Source organism: Carcharodon carcharias, chromosome 5, assembly GCF_017639515.1.
Source record: "Carcharodon carcharias isolate sCarCar2 chromosome 5, sCarCar2.pri, whole genome shotgun sequence".
Classification (NCBI taxonomy): domain Eukaryota; kingdom Metazoa; phylum Chordata; class Chondrichthyes; order Lamniformes; family Lamnidae; genus Carcharodon; species Carcharodon carcharias.
In genome coordinates, this window is record NC_054471.1 from 147,962,701 (window position 1) to 147,976,711 (window position 14,011).

The window sequence follows — 14,011 nt, forward strand, 5'->3', positions numbered from 1 at the left end:
CCAGTGGTGCCCTTCTGAGATCTATGCTAACAGACAATCAAGAAAGAATAAAACTATTTCTTTATCTCACTTGAAAAAAATGAGCTAGATTGATTTTGATGTGAAAGCATATTCTGCTCAACTGTCTTCAGCTATCCATTTAGAGTCTGCCATTGTGCCACAATCATCAGACTGAGAAGAAAGTTGACAGGCTGCTTACTGAGGAGACTGCCCCAGAAGTCTCCAAGGTGGGGTTTTCCCTAATTTCTCTTTATCCTATGTCAGAATATTAGGGCATGGAATGCTTTGTAACAGGGGTGCTTAATGGAGAGATCATCTTATCTTTTCACAGAAGATTGGATAAATACTTGAAGCTGAAGAAGGGTTACAGGCAAAGAGTGGGGCAGTGCTATTAGTTTTGGATTGCTCCAGAAAGAAAGCAAATGAGACATGATAGACTGAATGTCTTCCTTCTGTGTTGTCAGCTTCTATAGTTATGCAGTTAATATGCAAAACAAACAGCTGTACAGCACCTTGGGGCATCTTTCTATATTAAAGACAGTATACATATTGGTTGTAACTTTAATATGGCATGGTAGCAAATTCTGAGTTTCCTATTGTCAAACCTATGAGTTTGAGTTTTGATGGTCAGAGTCACAATGAGTAGGAGATACTGAACAAAAAGTAATATAATGTGCCAGAAACTTTGAAAAAGGTTAAGTGTTTGCAGATGAGACTAAATGGCAGGGCAGAGAATTACATAGAAATAAATGAATGAGGTTGGCTGCAATCATTATTTTAGAAATGATTTTGGTTGATATTAGTACACTACGCAACATAACAGTTATGTCTTTCAAGAAGATTTGTGGTTATAACTTTAGTGAGCAATACTGAAGTTGAATACATGAAAGGAGTCTAAGGATTGTTGGAGGATTAAAAATGAACTAGGACAGCAAATTGGCAGCCAATTTTTCACTGCACCTGATATTTTCACTAAAGTCGCAGAATGATAGTTCAAATTCTTTTTGGAGACATATTTCAGAGTCTCACTGTCTCTTTTACTTGGTTCGAAATTAAAAATCATGACAATACTTTCCAGGCTAATGGAAAACAAAAACTGGTCCAGTTTATAAGAGGCTGCTGATTCATTAGGAGCTCATTTTGCACTTCTAGCATTACCAATTTTGCCCCCTTAATACTTATTCTTGAGGGTTCCACCATACAGAGAAAACATCTACTCAATCTACTTGTTGACTTACTAAGATGCTCCCTTTTGTTTTGCCTCAGTTGTCCTCATTCCCAGCAACTCACTGACCCCATCTCCAGTTCTACCATTCCCCCTGGTAGTCCCTCTCTTCAATCCCTTAAGGAAAGGGCCAAAACCTGAATGCAGAATACATCTAGTCATTTATAAAAGGCCAAGCTCTACCAAGTCCACCATCTTCATATCTTTCTCTGCTCATCTTTTGTTTGTACTTTTCCAGGATCACCTTTGATCCCAAGAACAACGTACTTCTCCTTTCCTCCATGACTAATTCATTCACCTCACCTAACTTCCACACTTTGCAACATATCCTTACCTTCACCATCAAGTGAGACAAACTCATGAGTTTCTTAATCTCTAAGATTGAGATAATCCATGCATCTATATTTGCTTTTACCTCCTATTCCTCTCCACATTACTTCCAACCTTCTCCAGTTTTCCTTTCCCTCAACCGGTAATCTCCCATCTCGGTCTCTTTTAGCTTTTCTCCTCCACTAGATCCAACTTCTTGCCTTTATTCCTTCCCCGCCACCCTTCTGATCATTCAATCACCCCTTTTAGCCCATATGCAGCTGACGTTGTCAACAGCTCCCTTTGTTCAGGCACCATCCATCCAGTTTCCATTTAAAGTTATCATCATCACCCTGTCCCTCCACCTACAGTCTGATCCCTAACCTCTCCTTCCTTTCTAAAGATCCTCTAATGTATTTTTGGAATCAGTTCCTTGACCAAATCTCCTGAAACTCCTTTTTTGAATCTCTTCACCTCTGGCCTCTTCTCTGCTACAACAACAAGCCTGCACTGGCCATAGTTACAATTGGTGTCCTTTGATTATGACCATAGTGCGTTATTCTCTCTTGTGTTTCACAGCCTTCTCTGAAGCATTTGGTCAATATTGCTATAATTTTCCACTGCCTCCTGTTATGATATGGCGGGTGGTATTTGCCAGGCTGACCAAATCCCAAAGGGAAACTTGGTCAGGCTATCACAATGATTTTGCAATTTGTATTTATTACGAGAAGGTATGTATACTGAAGTCAGAAGTAAAGATTCCACTACCACTTTTGGACATTTTAAATATTAAACTAAAACATTTATTAATAAAAAGGAAAGAAAACTTAAACACACAGTTAAACAGTTACACATTTAAATTTAGCCTTATAACATTTCCCAAAAGATCTCTACTTAGCTAGACTCACAACAGTCCTTATAGATTCTTAACCTATAAAACATCCAATAATGTTACCACAAGGCACTATCTGTGGCAATAAGGGAGGTATTTCACAAGCTTCTCTCTCCTCACTCACCAATGGAAATCCAAGGCTTGTAACAAAACCTTGCTTTCTGGAACAACCAGACACTTCTCTGGGATGGCTGGAAGCTGCTTCCTTCACAAGACTGTCTTCAAATCACATGAGCACACACACATCTCATACAGCTTTCAATCTTTCCTTCAATACATTTCTTCCCCTTTCATCTTTACCCATTATTCTTAACTGTCATTCGAAAGTTACCTTTCCCAGAATCTAAAAATCTTTCATATTGTCTTTATGGCCACCACTTTTGGGAAAAAAACTTAATAACTTTGCTTTATTTATGTATGACCTTTGCCAGTTGTAAAACTTCCTTTGATTTATCTTTAAAACTCAACAGCTAAAAATTCAACTCCTCACTCATTTCCTAATGCAAATTCATATTCATGTTGTTTTTACTGGTCTCCCATCTTAGCTTGTCCATTTCCACTTCAAAATGCCTGCTTTACACCTAACCTTTTGATGATTTAAACCTTGCAATCTGACTGCCTTCAGTCTAATTAAATTAGTCACACACACACACACACACCCCCCAAACACCCACACACACACATACCCACAAGCCTCCTTCACAGTTTCCCACAGTAATATTGGAAAAATTATATTCCCTTTACACTCCTCTCAACTGCACAGTACCATTCAATTGTCCTTAATTTGTTCCTCTCCCACCTAACCAAAGGCACCAGTGCAAAAAGCAGCAACAGCTACTTCCTCATAGTCGCCTTTAGAGTTCCTTTAATGAATCTAATATTTGGCATGCTCATCTTCCTCATATAAATGTCACCCCTTGGTGACATCATCTGCAAGCATTGTGTAGGCTTCTGATTGTATGCTGATGGTATCCAGTTCTATTTCTTCCCCTGCTCCCATAACAGCCTCCTTTGTGCGTGTCTGACATCAAGTCATGCATGAGTCAAGATTTCTGCTATGTTGGGGTGACCAGGCCATTGCTTTCAGACCCTGCCATGCACTTCCATGCCTTTCCATTGATATCCCCTCCTTGGCTACTTGCTCAAATTGAACTAGTTCATGTGAAATTTTGCTGTCCTTTTTTACTTACAGCTGGGCCTCAAACTCCAAATCCTATCTGTCACCAGGACCATTGATATGCACTCTTACAACACTGCCAGACTCCATCCTTACGTCAACCCCACCACTACTGAAAATCATCCAATTTTTATGAACTTTAGATTTGATTTCTCAAATGTCATTGTTTGCCTTCAATCTTCCATCTTCCATTAATTCCAATTTGCCCACAACTCAATTGCTGATATTCTGTCCTAAACCACAGCACTTCTCAAAATGTTGTCTGTGAGAGTCCTCCAGGCTGGTCCAAAATGCAGGTCACTGACGCGCAATGCTATTGTTGAAGCCATATGAGAGAATGGCCAGAACCTCACCCCTGAAGTCGTGTGATGTCACACAACCACACTGGCTCCCTTGTGTGTGACATGAGTCGTCATAAGCACCGAGCAACAACAACATAGTTTTATAAGCAAGATTTATGTTATCGTTGATTTTGTTTGATTAACATAAATGAAAGATAAATATTAGTTTTTCAGAAGAACATTGTGATAATTTTATAACATGCTAGAATGTTTCAAATTAACATGTTCTCTCTTAGTATTAATGCTTATAATATGAAAATGTACATACTTTTGTTTCTGACCAGCGAAAGCTGGTAAGCTAGGACCAATAAGTGGTCTGTGGGGTCTTTTGCACAGCCTAAGTAGTCCATGGACGAAAAAGTTTGAGAATCACTGCCATATTTAATCCTGCTCACATGTCACCCCATCCTTAATTATCTAAATTGGTTTCCTGTTCACCAACACTCTGAATTTAAAAATATATCCTCATCTCCACATCTTTAATGGCCTTTCACAATCCTCTCTTTGTAGCTAAGATAAAAGCAAAATACTGTGGATGCTGGAAATCTGAAACAAAAACAGAAAATCCTGGAAAAACTCAGCGGGTCTGACAGCATCTGTGGAGAGAAAAAAAACAGAGTTAACGTTTCAAGTCTGTATGACTCTTCTTCAGAGCTAAAGAGAAGTAAAGGTGTGATGAAATTTATACTGTTTAAGGGGGGTGGAGCAGCTGAAGCTGAATAGAAGGCCAGTAATAGGTGGAGGCAAAGGGGAGATTGCCAGAGATGTCATGGACAAAAGGACAAAGGGGTGTCAGTAATAGTGGCACTGGCTAAAGGAGGTCCTGATGGTAGCAGGACAAGGGTAAGCACTGTTATTATCACATTCTGCTTTCTGACCTTAATGCCACCATCAGCACCTCCTTTAGCCAGTAGCACTACCATTAACACTCCTTTGTCCTTTTATCCATGGCAACCTCTCCTTTGCCTCCACTATCACTGACCTTCCATCCAGCTTCACCTGCTCCACCCCCCTTAAACAGTAGAAATTTTGTCACATTTTACTTCCTTTTAGCTTTAAAGAAGAGTCATACAGGCTTGAAATATTAACACTTTTTTTGGTCTCCACAAATGCTGTTGGACCTGCTGAGTTTTTCCAGCATTTTCATTTTTGTTCTCTCTTTGTAGCCTTTTCCACCATTGCAGCACCTCCCAATCCCTTTTATCTTTTAACTTGGCCTTTTATTCATCCTCCTTTCCCCTTTGCTCCTCAAACTAGAGCCGCTACCCTGGTCCTACTCTCTGGAACTCCTCTCTTTAATGCCTCTCTTTCCCCATTTCTCTTTTCACCTATAAAAACGTTCTGAAACTCATCTTTTTGATCAAGTTTTCAGTCCCTCTCCTATCTTTCCTCCTGTGGCTCAGTGCCAACTCCTATATCCACTTTTCTCCTCCTCTGTAAAGCACCTTGGGCTATTTTCTAAGGTTGGCTCAATGAAGAAATGTCTCATGTCTGTCATTGCGATGTGTGGAGATTCTTTTCCTGGTGAAGGAAAAAAATGATATGATGAGTTTGGATAGCATTAAAAAAGCAAGAAAACTGGCAACAAGACAAAGGCCTGGAAAGGGGTAGCATATCTCAATTCCTCTGGTTTTTTTTTTGCATTATTAACCCATTTGTGAAAGTCAGGTTTTGAGCCACATTGATATACACAAAATTGTGCCCTTGGGGGATTATTGTTCAGTAGTTGGGCTGACATCCTTTGTTGTTGCAGTATGAAGGGTGATTTATTTTGTAGCTGGCCCATTCTGTGCCTGGCAATGACAGGCAAATGTGTAGAATATTCAATTCCCAGAACTGATATTACTCAGCTTCAAGAATAATTAACCAAAATAAAACAAAACAAAAATGTGCTGATCTCAAACCCTGTGCCTGTGGGGCTCCAGGTAGATGGATTGGGTTAGAGGAGCATTTAAAAAAAAATCATTATTCTATTTTAATTCTGCTCCCGTTTATGAAGTCATTCAGGCACATAGGGCAAGTATTCCCTTTTTAAAATTAATGTGATACATTTTAGTGTGACAAATTGTAAAATTAGATCCATTACATTCAGTCACATAGTTAATCGATGGTAAACTAACAGTAGATAAAAGAAGTGGTGGCCTGCGTCAGTTTGTATTCACTTGTTCAAAGATAACAAATAATTTTAGCAAATAGAAAATTAAATTTACTGAAATGATGGAAACAGCTTCATTATATGAAAAAAAATCTTAGTAAAATGTCTTCTGTATTCATTCCACAGCAGTCTAATGTGCTGCACCTTTTGTGTGTAAGGAAACACACATCAGCTTCATTCTGCTTCCTGCTGTGAATTTAGTCTGTACCTCAGCTAAATATTTAACCACATAAAGCGTTATTAAGTGTATTGTAGGTTTGGTTAGTATTAGCCACATAAATGCTGCAGTTTTAAAATCACAACTTTTTAAATTATGTATCACTAGTTGCTCTCCTGGGGTAATACGCATGGGGAGACATGGCCAAGTATAATTTTCAAGTGAAAGTGAGAATAAAAGGTGGGGAATAATTCAACCAGGGCAGAGGTAATTTAGTCCCCACGTTAAAGGAATATATTCTATCCTTATTTTTATACATCCACTATAAATTTCTATGTCCATATTTGTAAAGGATACTGTAATTACACCCTGCTGCCATTGGTGAGGCCCCAAAAAGGAACTGTTTACAAACAATGGAGTCAAAATTGGGCTAGAAAATGGGCACAGGAATTCAATGCAGGATTATCCCACGGTCATTCCTTCTGATGCAGGAAGCCGCAAACTTCGTGCTTCATGCTAATTTAAATGATTGCAGTGTGAAGTGCACTAAGCACTTTTCAACGGCTGCACACCTGAGAGGAGGCACAAAGTTGTAAGAGGCTAGCACGAGTTAAAGCCAGCCTGTACCTCTTAAAGGGAAAGTGCACTGTGGCTGGGGCATCTTCTGGAGGTTATTCTAAAATGGCTTTTGACATGGAGAACTCTCAATAATTGAATAGCATGGCAGACGGAGGACTCCAAGATATTTTGATGCTGCACTGGAAGACTAAGTGAAAGAGGTGAAGGAGAGGAGAGATGTGGTCTGTCCAAACACTGGAGTCAAAATTGGGCTGAAAATGGGCACAGGAATTCAATGCAGGGTTATCCCACGATCATTGCTTCTGATGCAATGGATGCCAACCAGATAAACTTTGCAAAGGCAATGGGACCAGATAGACGCAGCGGTCAATAGAAGAAACCAAACTGGAGGACTTGAATGCAATGCTACAAAAAGTTCAATGGCCTCACATTGGTGGTCAAAGTCAGTGAATGTATCTTCAACTGCCGTATCCTACCAACTGCACCACTGGCCTCACACAATTCTCAATGCACCAGACCCATATCACTCACAACCTATATCAATTACTATTCATAACTAACATTCATAGCTTCACCTCACCCTCTGTCAGCACTGCTGCAAACTCACACCTAGCCACAGCTTACATACACCACCAATGGAAACCAAATTCAACCGTTTCAGTCACATCACACAAACAAATTGCATCACATGAACTGACTATGTCTCTCTCTCTCTTTCTCGCTTGCAGAACAAAATGGTGCATAACCAGAAATAGCAAAACCTAATTGGCAGGGTGACAAATGTGACCGCAGTTCCTTACCCAGCACACGCCCGCCATCGCTTCCGTGGAAGACATAGTGCTTGTTATCATTGAAGCATCATTAATGGGTATGCAGAATAAAATTGTTGGTGCATTGGCAGGCCTGCCAGAAATCCTGTGCAATGCCAAGAAGCACGGAGGAGTCTGGCACCAACCTTACACAGAACTTTGTGTGGAGCTTGTAGCCCATAATTTCTAACATAGAAGTGATGGCTAACTCCATGAGTGCACTTGTGGATCCAACCATAATGCAGCATTTGTTGGCTTCCTTTGCAGCACAAGCTGAAATCTCCCAATGACTCAATTCTACAATGAAAGCTTAGACTGAAATCATGCAAAGTCAAGGTCAAAGTCAGCTTGTTGCCACTAAAACTCATACTGCTGTGACCATGCTGCAGACACCAGTGTTCAAAGAAATTTGTCGGGTGTCAAGCAGTCTAGCAATCTATCCTTCAACTGACTTCTAGGACTAATGAGGCTTTGTTCAGATGAAGTGGCTGTGGCTCTATGCAGCCTGAATCTCCTTTCCTCTCAAGGTGAGTGCATTTATCCTCCCACCTTTGCCACTCCACCAGTGCCACTGTTGTTGCCTGTCAGCCAGCCAATCCAGAATGCTACCGCCCATGTCGAGGTAGTGCAGATTGAACCTGGGTTTCCTAGGCCCAGAGTTCCTCGAGATCTTCGTCCCAGGCCATCTACATCTCTTCAACTGAAAGTCAGCAACCTTCCACCAGCCAGTGCCAGTTCAATGAGGCTTTCTGTCTTCAGCTAAATTGACAGGTCTCACACTGAAGTGGTTTCTCTCCAGTGTGGATCTTCTAGTGATGATCAAGTTACTTGTTGTCTGGAAAGCTCAGGCAAAAAATTCACAAACATAACATATATGTCATTGTGTAACTTCTTGTGTACTTTCAAGTGCTTCTTGAAGATGTAGGATTATCCCCAAAGAGGGGTGGCAGCAGGTGAAGGTTTACTGCAGCAAGTGGTGGCACTGTATGTGGTGCTTCAGGTACTGCCAATTAGAGATACTCTTCCCATAGCCCTCAAACTCGCAGTGAAGAATCTGCTTCGGAGCTTTCTTCCTTATTTTCTACATTGGAATCTGTGGTTCTTCACTCTGCAGTGACTGGTGTATCACTCTGTATGGGGACTAAGACAGGCAAAGGCACATGGAAAACAGATACTAAGGACGGGATTTTCTGTTAGGACTAGAAATTCCTGCCCAAAGTCAATGAGTTTTTAGCTGCTTTCCAAATCTTCGGGTCCCGCCTGTGCCAATTCCCACTGCAAGCGGGCCTGGAACATCTCAACCTAAGGAAATGTGCAAGAATGATTAGGTGATTTGTATGCAATGTTGCATGGCTTTATTTATACATTTGACTTGGAATGTTTATTTTGTGTTGACTTTTATTTTTGCACTGCAGCTGAGCAGAGGCTGTGATAGCCACTGACAGAAGTAAAGGCAAGATGCGAGACTGTTTGTGAATAGGGAATTGTGGCTGCGTTTAGAGATAGCGCAGTCAGATGCACAGTTCACAAACAGCCCAGCCAGAAAGTGGGGCTGTGCTTGTTGCTTCCTCCTCCTTTTCCCCCTCCTGCTCCTCAGTTTGTCTCTGTATAGCTGATGGCAATGGCCATCTCCTCGTGATGGTGAGATTGTGGAGCATGTAGCAGACGGCTACGAGTCTTGACACCTATTCTGTCAAGGACGACAGAGTTCCTCCAGAGCGGTCTATGCAATGGAAACATTGTTTCAGCAGGCTAATGGTCTGTGGCAGCTTGACTTGCATTGTGTGTATGCTTGTGTGGGGGTTACACACTGGTGCCATAAGCTATGTCATCAATGGATTAGACTCATTGCCCTTTTGTTTGTCATGGTGGCCTCAAATGCAGGTGGCACAACAGACTGCCACAGACTACTGGCATTGTGGCTGCTGCCAGGTTGGCAGGCATTGCCTCCATAACTGGGAGTTATTGGTTTTTGGGGAGGATGGATGCGGGCACAGAGGCAGGCAGACTGACCGGAATTTTTAAACATAATGCTGGTGGGTATTGTTCCTGCTGCTGAATGCCTGATTAATAGAAAGCATTGGCTGGATAGTTGAGCTCCAAAATAGCAGCAGTGGCATCAAATCAAAGTTCTATGCTGATTGATATCATGATCTGCCTACTCCACATAATTCTGGTGGATGCTCACAACGTGCAAGCTAACGCCTTCACCAAAATGGTATCCGGTGAAACCTGCACCAGAAGTTTGTGTGGGCACAATGTGGATGCCATTTTGGACCTTTTGGGTATGACAATTTTGCAGCTATTGTCTTAATGGGGCATTGTTGAGGAATTTTTGACAAGTTCAGTTCCTAAGATAGTCTAAACCAATCTAGTCTGGAGACAGAACTGTGATGCCAGAATATAATGCTACTATCATATTGCAGTCTTCATTTAAACCAAGAAAAGAATGATATATTTGAAGTGCCATACTTATGTTGCCAACTGTGTCATTTAACATTTCTCGGCAAATAAGCATAGGAAAGTGTGTTGCAAGATGCTTTGCCTAGGCAGAACTGTAGAACAATATGACCAACTTTTATTTAACCATCACATCTTGCCTTTAAGTGAATATATATGGAATGAGTTTGGAATGTAAACAATCTATTCATCGTGCAGCAGAAATCCATACTAAAGTAGGAAGTGACAACATATTACACAGCCCCTATCCTTTGAAAACCATAAAGTACACCTACTTGTGCATGTGTTATTTAATAATGTGGCTTAATACTCTTTGCTATGAATGTCTTCTAGTGACAAAATGATATACACTGGTAAGTCTTGCCAATCATAGAGACCTTCTATAGATCAAATAAAATTAATTTACAATGAAGGTTGAGGAAAAACAATTTTCATTGATTATAAAAGCACTTGTTTGGCCGTTTTTTTCTCTCCTAAAAGGTGAAACCATTGATACCAAATTGCCGTTCTTCATATACGAGACTAAATAGAATTTAGGTGGACTATTGGATTGTACATGCGATGGGGGAGGTCCAGCCCAGCCCACTCCTGTTTACTAACAACACACAAACACACACTTGCCATTGGCAATCAATAGACAACAATCAGGAATGGGGACTCCGGCTGATTTCCCCTTCCCTAGCCGAGAAATGCTGAGGCTGAAGTAGCATCCCTGCTCCCACTGTGATAATCTTTTAAATGAAAACCAAATCAACAAAATTGGGATAAATCAGGCACAGCCCCTAATTCAGGTCAGCTGTAAAACCAAGAACAAAGTTTAAAGGAAACTTACAAACTTTAAATCAAAATGTGATTAAAGGGGTCAACAAAACACCCCAGTCCCCGCAGTGCCCACCGAGCACGGAAGGCCTCGAGAGTGCCAGCAGACACCGCGTGCTCCTTCTCCAGGGACATCCGGCAGCGAACGTAGCCACGGAAGAGGGACAAACAATCGGGCGGGACTCCCCCGTCGATCGCCCGCTGCTTGGACCTTTAATGGCCAACTTGGCCAAGCCCAGGAGCAGGTTTACGAGGAGGTCCTCCTCCTTCCCGACCCCCTTCCGCACCGGGTGCCCATAGATCAGGAGCGTGGGGCTGAAGTGCAAACAAAACATCAATAAAAGGTTTTTCAAATAACTAAAAAGGGAGTGCAGTCTACAACACCCTATGTATACATGGTCCACGGACTCCACAAGACCGCAAAAAGGGCACGTGTCCTGAGAGTCCGTGAACCTATGCATCCTCTTATTATAAGGGACTGCTGCATGCAACACCCTCAAACCCAGGTCCCCGATAGAAAGGGGGAAGACACCTCCGTAGAGGGCCTCCCATCGGGGGCCTCCGCCGCCAGACAGCAACAAGGCACGCCAGGGCATGTCCGGTCGACGGACAAGGGCGAGAAAATGGAAGGTGTGCAGCAGCAGTCCGTACAAAAAGCCCCTCTTTGCCGTGCCAAATGGCACAGAGGGCATGTCCCCGAGGCGGCTCATATTGCGGGGCACCAGCACCCGAGGGAGGGTTCGGGGTTTGGGGCCAATGTGGAATTCTCTCCGAACAGGGGAACGCTCAGACGGAAGACCACCGCTCACCTGGGCCACCTCAAGACCCAAAATAACGTTGGGTCCGAGCACGACCATTCTCAGGTCTTGGAGGCATCGGCTGCGACCTGGACACTCACAGACGCGCGTCGCGCCAACTCCTGCGGGAGCATCCAGCCCAGTCCTCCGCCACCCAGTACATCCCCGATCCTGGTCACCCCTGCGGCCACAGCCCTCCTCTCCGCCAACCACTGAAAAGGACGGAGGGGCGGATTCCTGAGCAGCGGCTCTCTGACGATAGCCGCTACTCCTGACAGGGGAGAGCTGCGTCGCGAGGCGACCACTTTCCAGACTTTGATCAGGTCCTGGTAAAAGACGGGCAACGCCTGCAAGGAGCCACCAAGGCCCAGCTGCTCCCACTGTGATGGTGATTAGCTAATGGAACAAGGATGTTAAATGCTTAATGCTGCCCTATTGCTGTAGCCCAATTGTAAGTAACTTCTCTTTGGCTTCAGTTGCCCAAACCTGACAATCATGAAACATGCATACTTGGAGGTAATTGCGTCAATCAGGAAACCATCATTTTAGATGACTCTACTTTTGATCACAGAAAGTCAATTATTCAACTTGAATGGTAGTTTCTGGCACGTTTGTATAGTTTTTAGCATAAAAGTTACCTGTTCTCTGAATGATGAATAACAACATTGGCATAGGTTGCATCAATAAGACAGAGAAAACTAAGTTGCCTTGAACTCTGAAACGTGTTGTCAAACTGAACAAGTCTCTGTAGTCCTGTTTGCATTTGTAATTCTGATTCTGCTTAAATTATGTTGACCTGAGTTCAATTAATTCAATTTACTTTTTCTACTAATTAAGTGAGATCATAGCCTGGAAATTACTGTAACACTATTATAACAATATTTAGTGCTTTTGTATTAAATTCTTGTCTCCACTATTTTAATGAAGCCATTCACTCATTCTTCTTAAATTGCTTGTACTAATTTCCAGACTCACAGGTCTAAACCTAGCTTTGCTTTTGTTTGTTCTATTCCTTTTCATGACTTTTTGGAAGGGGTGATTTGTCCCTCTTCTGCAAGGTGAGAGATATAGCACAGGGGAATTGAGCTTCATTTTCTTTTGTTGACTGCCTTAAAAAGTGTTCATTGAATTTTGAACCTTTGTAGAGGATTGTAGAGAATGGAGCATATTCTCAGCCACTTCACAATGTGTTGTGACTTTGCACTGCATGCCCTATCAACACCATAACTGCAAGACCAGGGCAGATGATGGGTATTCTGCAAGAAGTGGCTCACCACCTAAACTTGCAGAATTGGCAAATTGATTTTAATATAGATAAGTGTGAGGGGATTCATTTTGATAAGGCGAATAAAGAAGCCACATACTGCTTGGGTAGAGGAGCAAAAGGATATGGGTTGCAGATACACAAATCACTAAATGCAAGTTAATAAGGTCATACAAAAAAGCAAACCAAGCACTGGGCTTTGTTTCTAGAGAGATGGTGTGGAATCATCCCAGATTTGCACTAAGTGCAGTAGAGGGCAGGACAAAAGACGTTTTACCCACTAGTTGCAATGGCAGCTTTTCGTGCCTTATCATACCATTCCCCCTTCATTAATTAAGTAGCCACAGGAAACACACTGTCTCACTGGCAGGCAGCTTCCGGTTTGCCCGCCACACCGTTATCACACTGCTTCTTCATACAGGGCACCACATTTAAACTGCAGCTGCTTAGACCCCAGGAGGGCACCGGTGAAGACATGACCCCAAAAGCCAAGAAGAGTGCAGCCCCCCCGATTCAGTGACGCATCCCTGGGATAGCTTCCGGACACCATGGAGACCTGCCACAATGTCCTCTACCCCAGCTCTGGCCACAGGAGGTCCATCAGTCTCACCGCTCTGGCTTGGGCGGTGGTGGCAGAGTTGGTCAGTGCCAACAACGCACGAAAGAGGTCGGCCACCCTGTGCAGAAGACGGATGAGTGATTTCATCCATGCCACCGGGGTGAGGCAACCATCTCATCACTCTAAACTCACACACTCACAAGGCCATCACACCCTCACTGGCATCTCACTCACTGTCAGCTCAAGAGACATCATCACTCACTGTCTCACACACACTTTCACATCACCATCTGCCTAATCTCCTCTGGCGACTGCCTCCTCAGCCCTGACCCTCTTGAGGACACCAGCACAGATCAACATATGCCCCCACACACACCCTGGGATGCCCCACTTCCCCAGTGCAGCTCTTGCTCTTCCCTTCCCTTGCCTGAGGCCACTTCCCCCCCTTCCCCAAGCAAGCTCGACACC